Source organism: Uranotaenia lowii, chromosome 3 (assembly GCF_029784155.1).
Source record: "Uranotaenia lowii strain MFRU-FL chromosome 3, ASM2978415v1, whole genome shotgun sequence".
NCBI lineage: Eukaryota > Metazoa > Arthropoda > Insecta > Diptera > Culicidae > Uranotaenia > Uranotaenia lowii.
Window position 1 is genome coordinate 115,802,550 of NC_073693.1, and position 13,818 is coordinate 115,816,367.

Genomic DNA, 13,818 nt, shown 5'->3' on the forward strand with positions numbered 1-13,818 from the left:
TTAAATGAAAATGTCTAATTTTTAGTATTAGTATATTATTTCCAGCAAAATGGCTTCAGTAATATCGATTGAATTTCATAATCAACATTGCGTTTATTAAGTTAATATTGAAAATCTTTAAACAGTTGTAAAACAGTTTTAAAATTGTAATAAAAAAAGTTTTAAAATAGTTTTAAGAGACCTTGAATCACGTTTGGCGTTTCTCTAAATGGAATTCACGCTCATGATGGATTTATCCTCTTTTGAGAAAAAGAAGTGTCGCAATAAATGAGAACATTTTGAATTTTTGCTTGACAAAAGGCATTCATGCAACTTTTTGTTTTGTTTCCTTTTGACTATAAGGATGGTCAATTGTCTTTAAATAACAAGTAGGTATTGTTATCAAATTACTTCAGAATGTTTTGAAATAGATCATTTTCTGTCATCAAAAGCCTGGCCTCAAAGCTAAATTATAACCCGCATTAATGAGGATTAAATATAACCAAACGATTCCTTAAATCTTCAAACGACGATTTGATGAAACGTAAAAAAACGTTTAGCAAACTCTGGATTGAATGACGTAAACATACATAGATTAACTTCGCACTGAGAGACAGAGATTGAAAAATAAAATAAGTACTTTATTCGGCGTTGAATGAAGCTTTTTCTGGGGACTATGTCTTCAGGATTAAACTCCATTCGCACTGGATTCAATGCAATTGTTAGTTTTTTTGATACTGTCGTTATATGAACTTCAAATTCTCTTTTTTTAATTTTACTTAATGAACATACTTAGAATTACTAATAAATATTTTTTAATCAATTTGTCTAAAACATTTATTCTTATCGAATCACAAAAAAACGTTTATTTACTTTACAGTGTGCTTTTATTCGAACCCTAAGAATTGAAGGTGGACTGAGTTGCGGTTCTTTTGAAATTCGAATGCGGATGCAACAAAGTTGTTTTTATTTTTCAGATGGATTTTGCTGTCTTTTTTTAAAAAATATGTCTTTATTCGTACCAATTCATCATTAAGTTTAAATTACATTTTACATTAAATTAGGTGTTCAGTTCAATAATGAACTGTCCAGAGCCCTATAGTTTTCTAATTACTAAAATTTATTTATTCGACTTAAATTTGCTGAGCACAATCAAGTATTTTTATGTAGGAGAACATCCTGTAGTGTCAAATTTGTTTTTAAACTTACAACTAAATACTATCCTAAAATTACACTAATTATAGAATTTAGCTGTGATAATTTACGTCATTATGAGAGCCCGTTTTTGTCAAAGCCATCACTCAAAATCCTTTCGAAACAGATTATGCTATCTCAAAAAGAGGTAAAAAAGTTTAAGCGTGTATTGTTCTCGATTGTTAAACCATATGTCATTTAGGTTTATCGTGCCTACATCCACTGCTCCAATAAAATAGTTTTTCAACTTCGCTTGAATTCTAGTTTTGAAAGCGCATTGAATGCTTCATTAAAACAGGTAGGTACGTAAGCCCTAATAAAAACAGGGATGTATGTATGTGTTTTATTGAAGCTTTAGCAATATTTTTGAAAATTTTTCCTACAACAATGTTTATTCAAGTTTTAGCAAAACTTTAAGGGCTCTTTGAAAACACACGATAAATGAAACATTTCATATGTTACAATAAAACAGTTTTAAAAATTGGATGCCATGGAAAAGTCTTTATAAAAAAAACTCAAGAAAGCCAATTGGCTTAATCTGTGCTTCTTGGGTAGACGCCTCCAGAGTTAAATCTTGCACATTGCTGGTTTATCTTTAATTACTTTTTGAGATATGATTTCTCGTCTACTTCAACCAAATTCGGGTTTGAACCTTGAAACTTCCCAAGCAACCAAAAGTACGGACTTTAATGGGCAGTTCAAAATAAAAACTTTTTCACCACTTCATGTTTGCATGGCTTGCTTGATTTTATGAAACACTAGCTGATTTTACCTGGCCTTGCTCGGGTTTGCATAAAATATAAAATCAAAATTTCAAGCTTTCAAAATTTTGGAAGCTTTATATTCATCATAATTAAAAAATTTGGCGCATGTTTAGCCATGTAAAGTTTGTTAGTCTTTTTAAAGTTTTTATTGAGATTATTCACTGTGTTTATCGTTTTCATATTTAAGAAAAACTTATAGGTGTGAGGTTTTAATTTAAAGACATTCAAAATAATTTTCCTTTTCCTTTCATCCTATCACGAAAAACATTTTTTTCACCCACCATTTTCAAGGAAGCTTGAATAGATTTGGCCTTATTTTTTTAGCTTCAAATGATAATTTTTCTTATATCTTTCCTTTCCCTCATCTAATAATAATTTCTTTTGGAGTTCATCCCTCTTCCGAATGTGAGTTTATGAGTACTTTTCCTTAAATGCTGAAAGTTCCACAAACAGTTTTTTGAAGTTATCAAAAACAAATCATCTTTAAACCGAAGTTACCATTATAATGTAAAGAGAAAGGTTTTATTTAAATTAAATATCAATGTTTCTATTCTTGGGCACAAACAACCCATTAATTTGGGTGAAGGGCGATCACTGTTAAAATTCTTAGATATCATGTGTTTGAATTCGCAGTACTAAACGGTTCTACTATAAGTTTTCTCAAAATTGGATGATAGAATTGAACACATTGATGACCAAAAATGATTCAAAAGTGACCAATTTAATTGAATTGTATAGTTATAAAAATCTCAGATTTGATATATTAATTATCTTATCTATTTTTTCAAGATATTTTTATATCTCATCTATTTTCTAATTTCCCGTTTAAATTCCCCGACGGCTATCAACGCGTTGAAATCGAAGCATTCAACTTATAGATCAGAATCTTATTATTTTTTCATTCTTTGTGAGGGATTCCAAAAATATTTTGATTCTTAGATCCTAGATTTTATTAAAAAATGTTCATTCGTTTTTCAGCATTGATTTCTCAAAGCTATTCAGCTGAAGAAGACAATTCACTGTTCACTGATCAGTTCACTGTACATTCTTGTAGTCTCTCAAATCCCCTTAGCGGCGGTAGAGAGCACTTTGAAAACCTCTACAATTCAAGTTAATATATTTCTAACAGGCTTGTTGTATTTTTCGATGCAAAATGTAGATTCATTATTTCATCCAAATATATCCACGTGCTTTGAACAGTAGAAGGACAAAAAAAAACCGCCAAAGTTTCCCCATTTAAAATCCTTAATGCTCAGCAAGCTTTGATTTGCTGTCCAGTACACGTGAACTCTGAATGGTCGTTTCTAACGCCTGGCCCATGGAGATGGTGAAAAAAAACCCCGCCAAAGGAAACGAAAATCTGTTAGCAAAATGTGTGCCATGACTTTTGGTTTGTGTGAATAACACCGAAAGTTGTATGGGAGGGTCCCTTTTCTTAGGTGGGAGGGGCTCATAACTATTACTAAAACCTTACCCTGTTTCAACTACATCTCTGTACCAAATTTCAGGCTGATCGGTTCAGCGGTGTGGATTTGTATAATGTGCGTACAAACTTACAAACAAACAAACATATGTAGTCCAATAGACTGAGTCGATTTGGGGTCATTTTGGAATTTCTCAAACCCTGGGGTCTAAAAAGCTTCGTATTGGTCTAAAACTCATCCATGATTTTTTGCAAAATTTTTAAGTAACGTTTACATGAGTAAATTTGAACTTTTATGTTTGTATGGAAAAATTGAATATTTTGTACTGAAAAATCAACATCATTTTTGTTTCGTCTATGGAACCGAGCCAGCTTACGATTTTTATGCCAATTTATAAAATTCCTAAGGGAAATTTTCCGCTGAACAACTTTGTCCAAGACCGTAACTTCGTATCTTATTAGGAAAAAAAGTTATTAGTTATTTAACAGGGGTATGTCTTTTCGCACTGATAAACAATAAATTCAATTGACATCCCTGCAGAGTGCCTAGCGAGGTATTGCGTGACTACTTTCCATGCAACACTTCGCGAGGCTCAAGCAGTGATGTCAATTGAATTTATTGTTAATCAGTGCGAAAAGACATACCCCTGTTAAACAGCTAATAACTTTTTTGTCTAATAAAATACGAAGTTACGGTTTTGGACAAAGTTGTTCAGCGGAAAATTTCCTTTAGGAATTTCTTAAATTGGCATAAAAATCGTAAGCCGGCTTGGTTCCATAGACGAAACAAAAATGATGTTGATTTTTCCGTACAAAATATTCAATTTTCCCATACAAACCTAAAAGTTCATTATTACTCATGTAAACGTTACTTAAAAATTTTGTAAAAAATCATGGATGAGTTTTGGACCAAGACGGAGCTTTTTAGACCCCAGGGTTTGAGAAATTCAAAAATGACCCCAAATCGACTCAGTCTAATAGTCCAACTCATCTTTATATATTAGATGTTTGTTCACTATCAAATCACATTTAAATTACATATCAAAAATTGGGAATTAAACTTGCTGCTACTCTAAGTAAACATCATGAGTAAACGAAGAATTATTTTGAAATTAAATAAACGGGATTTTTCACGCAAAATAAGCTTTTGTTGAATCCCATCGATTCTACGCGTGTTTTAAAGTAACTTTAAAGAACGAAACTGCTGCATGAATTTCACGTCAAGTTAAAATGGATGACTTGAATTCCATCTGGAACAGTTTTTTTAAACGTGCGCTTGTACGAATTCTTTTGAGAAAATTGTCAAACTCCCTCATCAGACAGCTGACTTTGTCTGCGGTGTTTTGGGGTTCAGGATTTCAGAAACCGAAGTAAACTGTGCCACCTTGTGGAAATCTGATCAAAATTTTTTTTCCCACATTTTGTGTCAGTGATAGTGAATGTGTGTCTTGTGTTGACTGATCGAGATAATGAAATAAGAAAATAAATTGAACCCCATTAAATTTTCGTTGTTTGATTTCCAAATTGAAACTATTTTACGTGTAATTCATAGTAAAAATTCACATAAACTGTAGCTGAATTTTATGAAGCACGAATTCTTATTTAGGTGTCTTAGTTTTTCACGTAGCCGCGAAGTACAGATTATTTTGCGTGTAGGCAACGGTGTTACTTGATGAGGTTTTTTAAGAGATTCCAGAACTTACTACCTACTATTTTATCTTTATTACAACTTCCAAGTTAGTTTTTTCTGTACTGAATGTGTTATTTATATTGTCGTTTCCCAAGTAACCATGTGATTGTTTATGCAGACATGGGTTAAAGCTCGAAACAAGTAGGAAAAGGCGTTTTTAATCTACTTCAAATATTACGAAGTTGCTATTGAACGCCCGTGGGAACTCATTCGAATCCAAATTGTTTACAAAAGAGTACAACAGAGTCTCTTTACGAACTACTAAGCTGATCATCTTCAGTTTTTGATACGACTGAAAAACATTCGTCAATGCCAATTCCAACGAACTAGAGATCCTTATTTAAAATTTATTTATTGCGACCTTCAGAAAGAGATTAAACGGGTCGTTTAAATTTTATTCGTAACGAAAATTTTGAAAAAGCAGTAGAGGACATAAAACCCTACTCAGAGCCATTTTTGAAATTTACTAAAATTCTGAAAAAGCCCAGATGTCAATTCCTACTTCGAAAGATGGAGATTAACTTCTTTGAACTAACGTTTTAGGGAGGAAATTAGCTAAGCAATTTGAGTCGTTAAAAACGTTAAAAGTTATAATTCCAATTGATGCTCAAATTTTCCCAGAATTTGATGATATTCTTCCTGAGCAAAATGTGTTTGAAAGTTTTTGCAAAACAAATATTGATGAACTGAAATTGATTTAAAAAAAAAATAAAAAAAATAAAAGCTCCGGGGGAAGATGGGATTTTCTATATTCTTGTTAAAAAGTTGCCTGGAAGCACTTTATACTTTTTAGTTAAAATTTTCAATAAATTAAATTTATGTTTGCTGCCAAGATTGACGTTTTTTAGTATTTTTGGCTATTTTTTGTCTAGGAATTCAATCAAACAACTTAGCTTTTGAAATGCCCGACGTTAAGACCATTTTTGGTGGTCTTTCTCGAAGGAACTAGAAAGTTTTAAATTTTTTTTTAACATTTTTTTAACGGCGCACACTTTTTCAGTCATGATATTGATCAGTTTTCCAAACTTATACTTCATCTAATATGTATATAAGATGGCTGCATCCTCCTCCTTCAATTTCTGCTACTTTTCGGTCCAATACCCCTTTTTTAAAAAAAACTGAGGGCAATTTAATGGATACAGCTGTTTCGAAATTTATAAAACTTGATTATTTTTGAGCCACTTTAAAGCGATTGTCATGGAATTTCTGCAGGCAAAATCTGACAATTACGAAGTAAAGCCATCATGAAATGAACTTGAAGTATAATCGGTTAGTATAGATCGTAGGTTGCGAAGGGTACATACAAGGTTACTCTTTTTAAGCTTTTAAAAACAGCGAAAACCAAAATTTTCGTTTTAAAATTGTTGGTTTTAATGTGTATAATTTTTGGCAAAGCAGTCCAAATTTTACTTAACAACGAAGTTTATTTTTAAACCGACGTTTTGATATCGTATGATATCATCTTCAGGAGTTCTAAAGATCACACATCATCACACACAAATTTATCATTCAAAACACATTTTAGAATCCCTGAAGATGATATCATACGATATCGAAACGTCGGTTTAAAAGTAAACTTCGTTGTTAAGTAAAATTTGGACTGCTTTGCCGAAAATTATACACATTAAAATCATCCAGTCAACATCTTCAAATGAACATTGTTGATTTTTTTCCACAGGAGCAAAATTTTGGCAAATCATTATATTTTATACAAAACAACCATAAAATACAAACTTTAATATGCTAGGGACCTTGCCACGAGCAGACATGGTATAGGATTCAAGCGGTGAAATTTGTTTGAAATAGGGGTTTTCATAAGTTTCGTCGTTCATCAGAAATCATGTCGCTTAGCCTCAGTACCGGCTATACAGCTTACGAGCTCTGGAACCAGCAAAAAATGGTTGTTTGAGGTTAGGTTTGAATGACTCACATCTAGCTCATACTTTCAGCTTATCGGAGAAAACAAAAATACAGAAATTTCAGCGATCTACACTTAGTTTTTCATTTGCACAAAATTAAAAATTCAGGTATGGGACTTGACTTCCCTGATGATCTTTAACCGTAGTTGCTGATTATGTGCTTCACTCCAATCCTTGATTTAAACTTTGTGGACATATTTCACTGTGTTTGCATACTATTCCACCACTCACATACAGTAAATCTTCGAATAATCAACGGTTTTGTCAGCTATCAATTTGATTATGATGAATTTTGAATGAAATTGTGCAAAATTATTTTTTTCTTTTTCTTTTGCATCGCAAATATCTCAAAAACAAGTAATTTTTAAATCATGAAAAAAATATGTCGGATAGTAATTTTTACAGGCAGCAAAATGCAGCCAAAATTTTGAATGTCCGATTACTAGTAAACGAGCTATTAGCAAAAGAAAGTGTCCCATTTCTGAAAGAACAAGCTTTATTTAGTTTAGTTAGGCAGCAAACTAACATTCGATCTCTCTTTCACATTATATTATTAACTGTTTATTCTTCTAAAATAGTTAAAGTATTGTTATCTTCATACGGGTTGCATAAGCAAAAAGAAACTGAACGGTTTTTTCACATTCATTTAAAATAGTGATTCATTCATTCTTAATCTTTAACAATGATGGGAAAAAGGAATTAGACATTTTTTTTACTCCATTTACTAAACGATTTTGATGATTTTATTTCAATTGAGTCGTGTTAATTATGGTTAATTCCGCTTAAGTATGCCAATGCCATGTAACCGCCTACAAACGAAAGCTAGAGAAAAAATGGTACTGACTAAGCAACAAAAGACTCCTAGTAAATAAAAAGTAAATCAGCTTCCGAAAATAGTTTCACTCCTCCGGAGATGCACTCGAATAAAGTCATTTACTGTTTCTGTGCATTGCCATTGACCTTTGCCATTGCATTGGGATAAGACGGATTTGGACAATTAAAATTACCCAAAATTCACTTAGCCGGCCGACACCAACTACCAGTAAGTAACTAATCAACGCCGAAACGGTAGCACATTAATTATCTAACTATCGCTAATGTATTCCGCCTGCGTGCTTCTCTCTCGACTCGGCTCAACTTGACGTCTGTGGTAGTACATTATTATGAATGAAATCGAAATAAACGTGCCGTGGGAGTTTTGAGGCAAGTGCGCTTGCTTGCAGATATTCAATGAGCTGTCAGAGCATTGCTTTCCGCCACTCCGTGATGGGTTCGTGCACTTATGTGTATATGATTATCAACTTGCTGCTGTCAGCACTTCTTACTGGGGGTATGTGGACGACAATTCTTAACTGCCAGAAGTTGTCTGAGGCAGATGAGGAAATTGCTCAGATACCTACCTACAAATGAACTAGCCGTCGAAGTTAAGTTATCATCTTTGGTTAACAATTAAATGGGAAAAGTGAGTACCGGCACAATTGCTTGTTTGTTTGCATCATTTTCTCGGCTGAACGAATGTCTGATATACCTATAAACTTACTCATAGTGCGAATACTTTCTCATACTTCAGCCGCTGCTCAGGGCGAGCCCATTTTCAGCTAATATGAAACTACTCTGGTGAACTAGTTTCTCATGACATTCAATCAAGGTGTTTGATGGTTGCAGTTTGATCAGTTGGTGGACTTACTGAGAATAGAGCCGTTGCTCTCGGTTAAAGACTCGATTGAATCAGCGAACGTTTTTCCTGTTGGCACAGCGCAAATGAAAGGCGAAACGGCCTTGGTTCCGTTCAATGTACATAGGTTCAGAATCCTGTTTAATTCTGTCAGCCGACAGACGGCAGGCAGGCACGGCAATATTGTTGTTATGCAATATTGGTACAATTTGAGTGCGCAAGACAAGATCGTTCTAACTACTCGAGACTTTGTCACGTTTATCTCGAGGCCACTTTAGAATGCTTGACATAGATTTGCTGAGAACGGGAATGATTTATAGTTTTCTGATAGTTCTGTTCCTATTTGAAATTAGGTTTTGGCTATGATTTAACGTATGACTTTACTCAAATGAAGAAATAGTTATAAATTAGGTGAAAAAATTCGATCATTTAGCAAACAAGCTAAATCCATCAAACAAAATCATTTCTTGCTCTAAAAGTTATCGTTTTTGCATCTGTCCTACACAGTAAATTTTTGCATATATTCTAGCAAAAAAGAATTGCTGGAAAATTCCAGCAATCCAGTTTTTCGCTGGAAACCAGCAAACACTTTCTGTTTAGCTGATTTTTTCAGCACTTGATTTTTATTGCTAAAAAACCAGCAACCGATCTGTCAAACTCTTTATTGTTTTCATTTTTGCTAATTGTTTTTCGTTGCGCGCGAAAAGTGTTTGACTCCATATTCCAGCGATGGAGCATTTAAACCAAAGGTATGTTATTTTTTCGAAGAAAAACAAAGAATTATGTTAAAGAAAGATTTTTTTTTACATTTCAGTAGGAGTGTCTGGATTTATGGCGAAAAGTGCCCAAATCACAAGTAGGTATTAATTTTTGTATAAAATTTGTTTCGTTTTGATGTCGCTCAAGAAAAATTAACATACAATTTTTTAATTAATATGACTACCCACATGTTTAAATTTCTAATTTAAACTTTTAGTTTAAAATTTCAAAATGTAATTTAAAATCCTGAAAAATCCAGTGGTTTTTGAGAAAAAAAGGCTGATTTCCAGCAATTTATATAGCTGGATATCCAGTAATGTAGTTTGTTGGATTTTTCAGCAATCAAAATTGCTGGAAAGTCAGTGGGACAAAATTCAGCAAAATTTTGATGGTTTCCAGCAAAATAAAATTTGCTGTGTACTCATTTATCGAAAAAATGAGTCTATCAGCAAAGGTTACTGCAGACCCCTGTAGCATGGTCCGTAATGCGTTGGCCCAGAAAGCCGGAGATAGCGGGTTCAATGCCAGAATAGTGCAGTTGGTATTCTTTTTTTTATTTGTTTGCTTTCAAGGTCCTTTCTCCATTCTCAACACGATATTTGAAGAGCTTCACCAGTCACAAGACGGAGAAATGTTGTCTATAGTCGTGCTTTTTCCGTCTTGTTTGGATTGAGGTTCCATCAATTGAATACGGAGTTGTGATGTTGAAGGAAATCCGCTAGCGCGACGGGTGAATTCTTGTACAGGGATAGTAAAGGACGTGAAAACGTTTTGTGCCAGCAATTAGTAATCGTATCATCGCCAATCGCGTTCACATCTTATTCTAATAACGTTGAAATATCAAGAACTCACGATGGGAGTAAAGGCTGAATTTTGGATGTAATTTTATTTACAAAAAGGATCAAGCAGTGTGAGCTGAATTCAAAATATGCTCTAATGTTTTTCAGTCTCAAGAAACTCAATTATATTTCTTTTCTTTGGTTAAGAATGAGAATTGTGTGGGTTTCAAATTTAGTTGATATTATCAATGTCTTTCGTTTCAGTTTTACAAAACCTCATAAAAAAAAATTGAAAATCAAATACTGAGCTCCATTTAATGTTGAATTTTCAACACCTGAAGTACCAGAAAGTTAAAAGTTTAAGTTGTTTTTCATGATCTAATGTTTGAATTTTATTGTCCTCTTGATTAAACATTCTCTAGGCCTCAGATGTATGAGAAATATAGTAATATTTTTTTTAAAGAAAAAAAACTTCAATAAAGAAAAGAAGAAGAAGGCTCTTATGTGAGTTAAGAAGAAGAAAATCAAGAAGATAAAGATAATTGTGATTTGTAGTTCGAGTTAATGTTATTTTTAAGTTTGTTTTCTTATTTGAGAAAATAGCTTCTGACAGCATATTCAGTTAAAATCAAAGGGTCGTCCCTAAACATCGTGATTATTTTTCATCCGGGTTAACACCCAGTTATTAAAGATCATATAATTTTAAGAAAAATAAATTTCAAACAGATATAATGGGTAAAATTGAACAACAAGGATTCATACTTTAGGGCAACTCCAAAGTAAATATTCGTGTTTAGCATCCTAAAAAAATGTAAAATACTCGATATTTTTCACAATTAGAGGAACATACGTATGTTTGCCCAGCGTTTATATGAAGCCATCCCACTGTGCTTTTGGTCCCAACAACGTCCGATTAACAAGTGAGTATTGTATATCAAAGTGTACGAAAATCACTACGCATTTTGAATGACGTTGAATATTATGTACAGGGAATTGAACGTTTCTTTTCAGTAACACTGGTTGAATATAAGAATGTGGGCATGAGCTTTAGTTTCAGGTGTCAAGCCTGTGTAAAAATGGAATTTTATTTAAACTGTCTTTTGTAAAATTCCTTCCAGCCAAACATAACGCTTACTCAATAGTTATTCCTCCTTACCGAAAATACCTGTTTTATAGCGACATAATACCAAAAAAATGTTACTGGATTCTTTTCATGAATCACTCCGTTCGCTACTTTTTCGTTAACCTCAACTCTATTGACTTCGATTTTTTCAACAAAGCGTTAGCCAGAAAACTTTCCTATTAAGTCAATATAAAGAAACTTGTTTCATACAACATGATGACCCTACTTTGGACCTATAGCCTACTTTGGTCCTAAAATGAATAAAATTGTAAATAATTCATTTCAATGGCATAGATTTAAGATACCTACTCTTATGCAAACAACGAAATTTCGATCTTCCTTTATGCTATTATGGTAAAATAGACAGCTAAATTAGTTAAATTGTCCCAACACAACGTTATCCACACATTTGTTTCAATGGATTTAAGAAAACCTCTGCTCAAAGAGTCTAAAGTATGAGAACTAACCTTATGTGGGAAAAATTTGATGTACCAGTAAAAAAATAGCAGGGAAGAGTGGGATATTATGGGTCACTTTTTTTCTTTACTTCAAAACTTTTTATTATAAAAATAAAAAGAAAAAAAACAAATGGAAAGATTTTCTACATTTTCATAGTATCATTAGGCATTTTTTTTATTTTTATAAAAACACTAGCTGATTTTGCCCGGCCTTGCTCGGGTTCACATAAAATATATATCAAAATGAGTCGATAGACTTTTCAAAATTTTTGAAGCCTTGTTGTTTTGAAGCCTATTCATCGTTATAAGAAATTTGGCCATGTAACCTTTGTAACTTTGGTAAGTATTTTTAAAGTTTTGATTGAGATTATTTACCGTGTTTATCGTTTTCATTTTAATAAAAAACAAATAGCTAAGAGGTTTGTATTTATAGAAATTTAAAATTATTTCCCTTGAATTGTTGGGTATTCATCCTATAACAAAAAAAAATTAAACCCATAATTTTCAGGGAGCCTGAATTGATTTAGCCTTATATTTTTATCATCAAATGATAACAATGTTTTTTTACAACGTTTTATTTTATGAACATTCAGTTTCTCAAGCATGTAAATATATGCGAACAACCCCTTTTAAAGATCCCACTTTTCAACATGGATTATTTCCCCGTGGAATGGTATATTCGAATTTTATTTAAAGTAGAACACCGCGGGGGAAGGACCACCTCGGATAAGCAAAACCTCGGATAAGCAAAACCTCGGATTACACAAAATACATTGAAAATCTAATAATTTGGCTCTGGTTTTGTAAATCATTCAGGCGCATAGCTTGGTAAAGGCATGGTTTTTGTTATGCTATTCAATCGACTTTTTCGTAAATAACGACTTTAAACTCGCCGAAAACAACGATTTAATACCACAACAATATAAAACGGTGATGAAACACAACTTCACATGGATTTTGTATGAAAACGGAGGCTTGGGTTACGCGGAAGCTCGGATTACCGGAGCTCGAATAAGCGTGGTTCTAGTTTACTTAGAAATTTCTAATAAGTTTTGCTCTAAAACCTTGTTAAAAACTCACTCTGCAGGTTTCCAGTTGTAGTTTTTCTTAGATGTTGAAAGTTTCACTAATCTCTGACACGAAATCATCCATTTTATAATGATATGAAAAAGGTGTTCGAGTTCTGTTCATTTTCTTTTATCCTTTGGCACAAATATCGCATTAATCATCGTGAAATCGTTAGATTTTTTTTTAATTCGCGGTTTTAAACGATTTATATACTCTCAAAATTGAATGGTAGAATGACAAACAATTATTGAAAAGTTATAAATTACCAATTTGAACTGTGCCTAACAAAAAATTTCAAATTCAATTACTAAAAAGTTTCAAGCGTTGGATTTGGTTTTAACTTTCGCTAGAAAATGCACGTTTAGTTGTCTATTTCCCCATTTAAATTTTTACATGACTATCAAATAACTTTGGGTATAATTAATTTTTCTTTTTCTCTGAGGAATTCGAAAAACTTGAAAATGGTTGGTAGCTTAAAGCTGGAACATTGCTGGTTATTCAGCTGTAAAAGTCATTTCATTATGAATATGAATCAATGCGTCCATACTCTCACATTGTATATTCTTGTAGATTCTCAACGCCTCCCGCGGCTGTAGGGACCACTTTTAAGACCACTGTTCTCATCGATAGACTCCTAAAAGGCAAGTAGGATCATCCTGAATGTGGACTTATGATTTCATTTAAAAACCTCGTGCTTGTGCCCCGTGCTACGAACAGTACAAAGAAAAATCCCGCCAAAAATTCGCTATCAAGTTTTTAATCATGAGCAGGCTTTGATTTGCTGTCCAGTAAACGTGAACTCTGGATCTATCTATCTATCTAAGGGTCCAGCGCCGATTAACCGGCGCATAGGGCTGAGATAAAAGATCTCCACTGCTGGCGATCCGGAGCCAGCGTCTTCACTTGCTGCCAGCCAAGGTTCTCGTCAACTGTGCGGATTTCAGCGGCTAGACTTCGCCGCAACGAGCTTTTGGGCCTGCCTCTTCT

At 33.2% G+C, this 13,818-nt stretch overlaps 1 protein-coding gene across 1 annotated transcript in view; it reads right to left on the reverse strand.

Annotated features, from left to right (window-relative positions):
* Positions 1-13,818, reverse strand: part of LOC129756639 (cadherin-23) — a 94,074-nt gene that overhangs the window by 41,449 nt on the left and 38,807 nt on the right. The gene's annotated exons all lie outside the window — the stretch shown is intronic.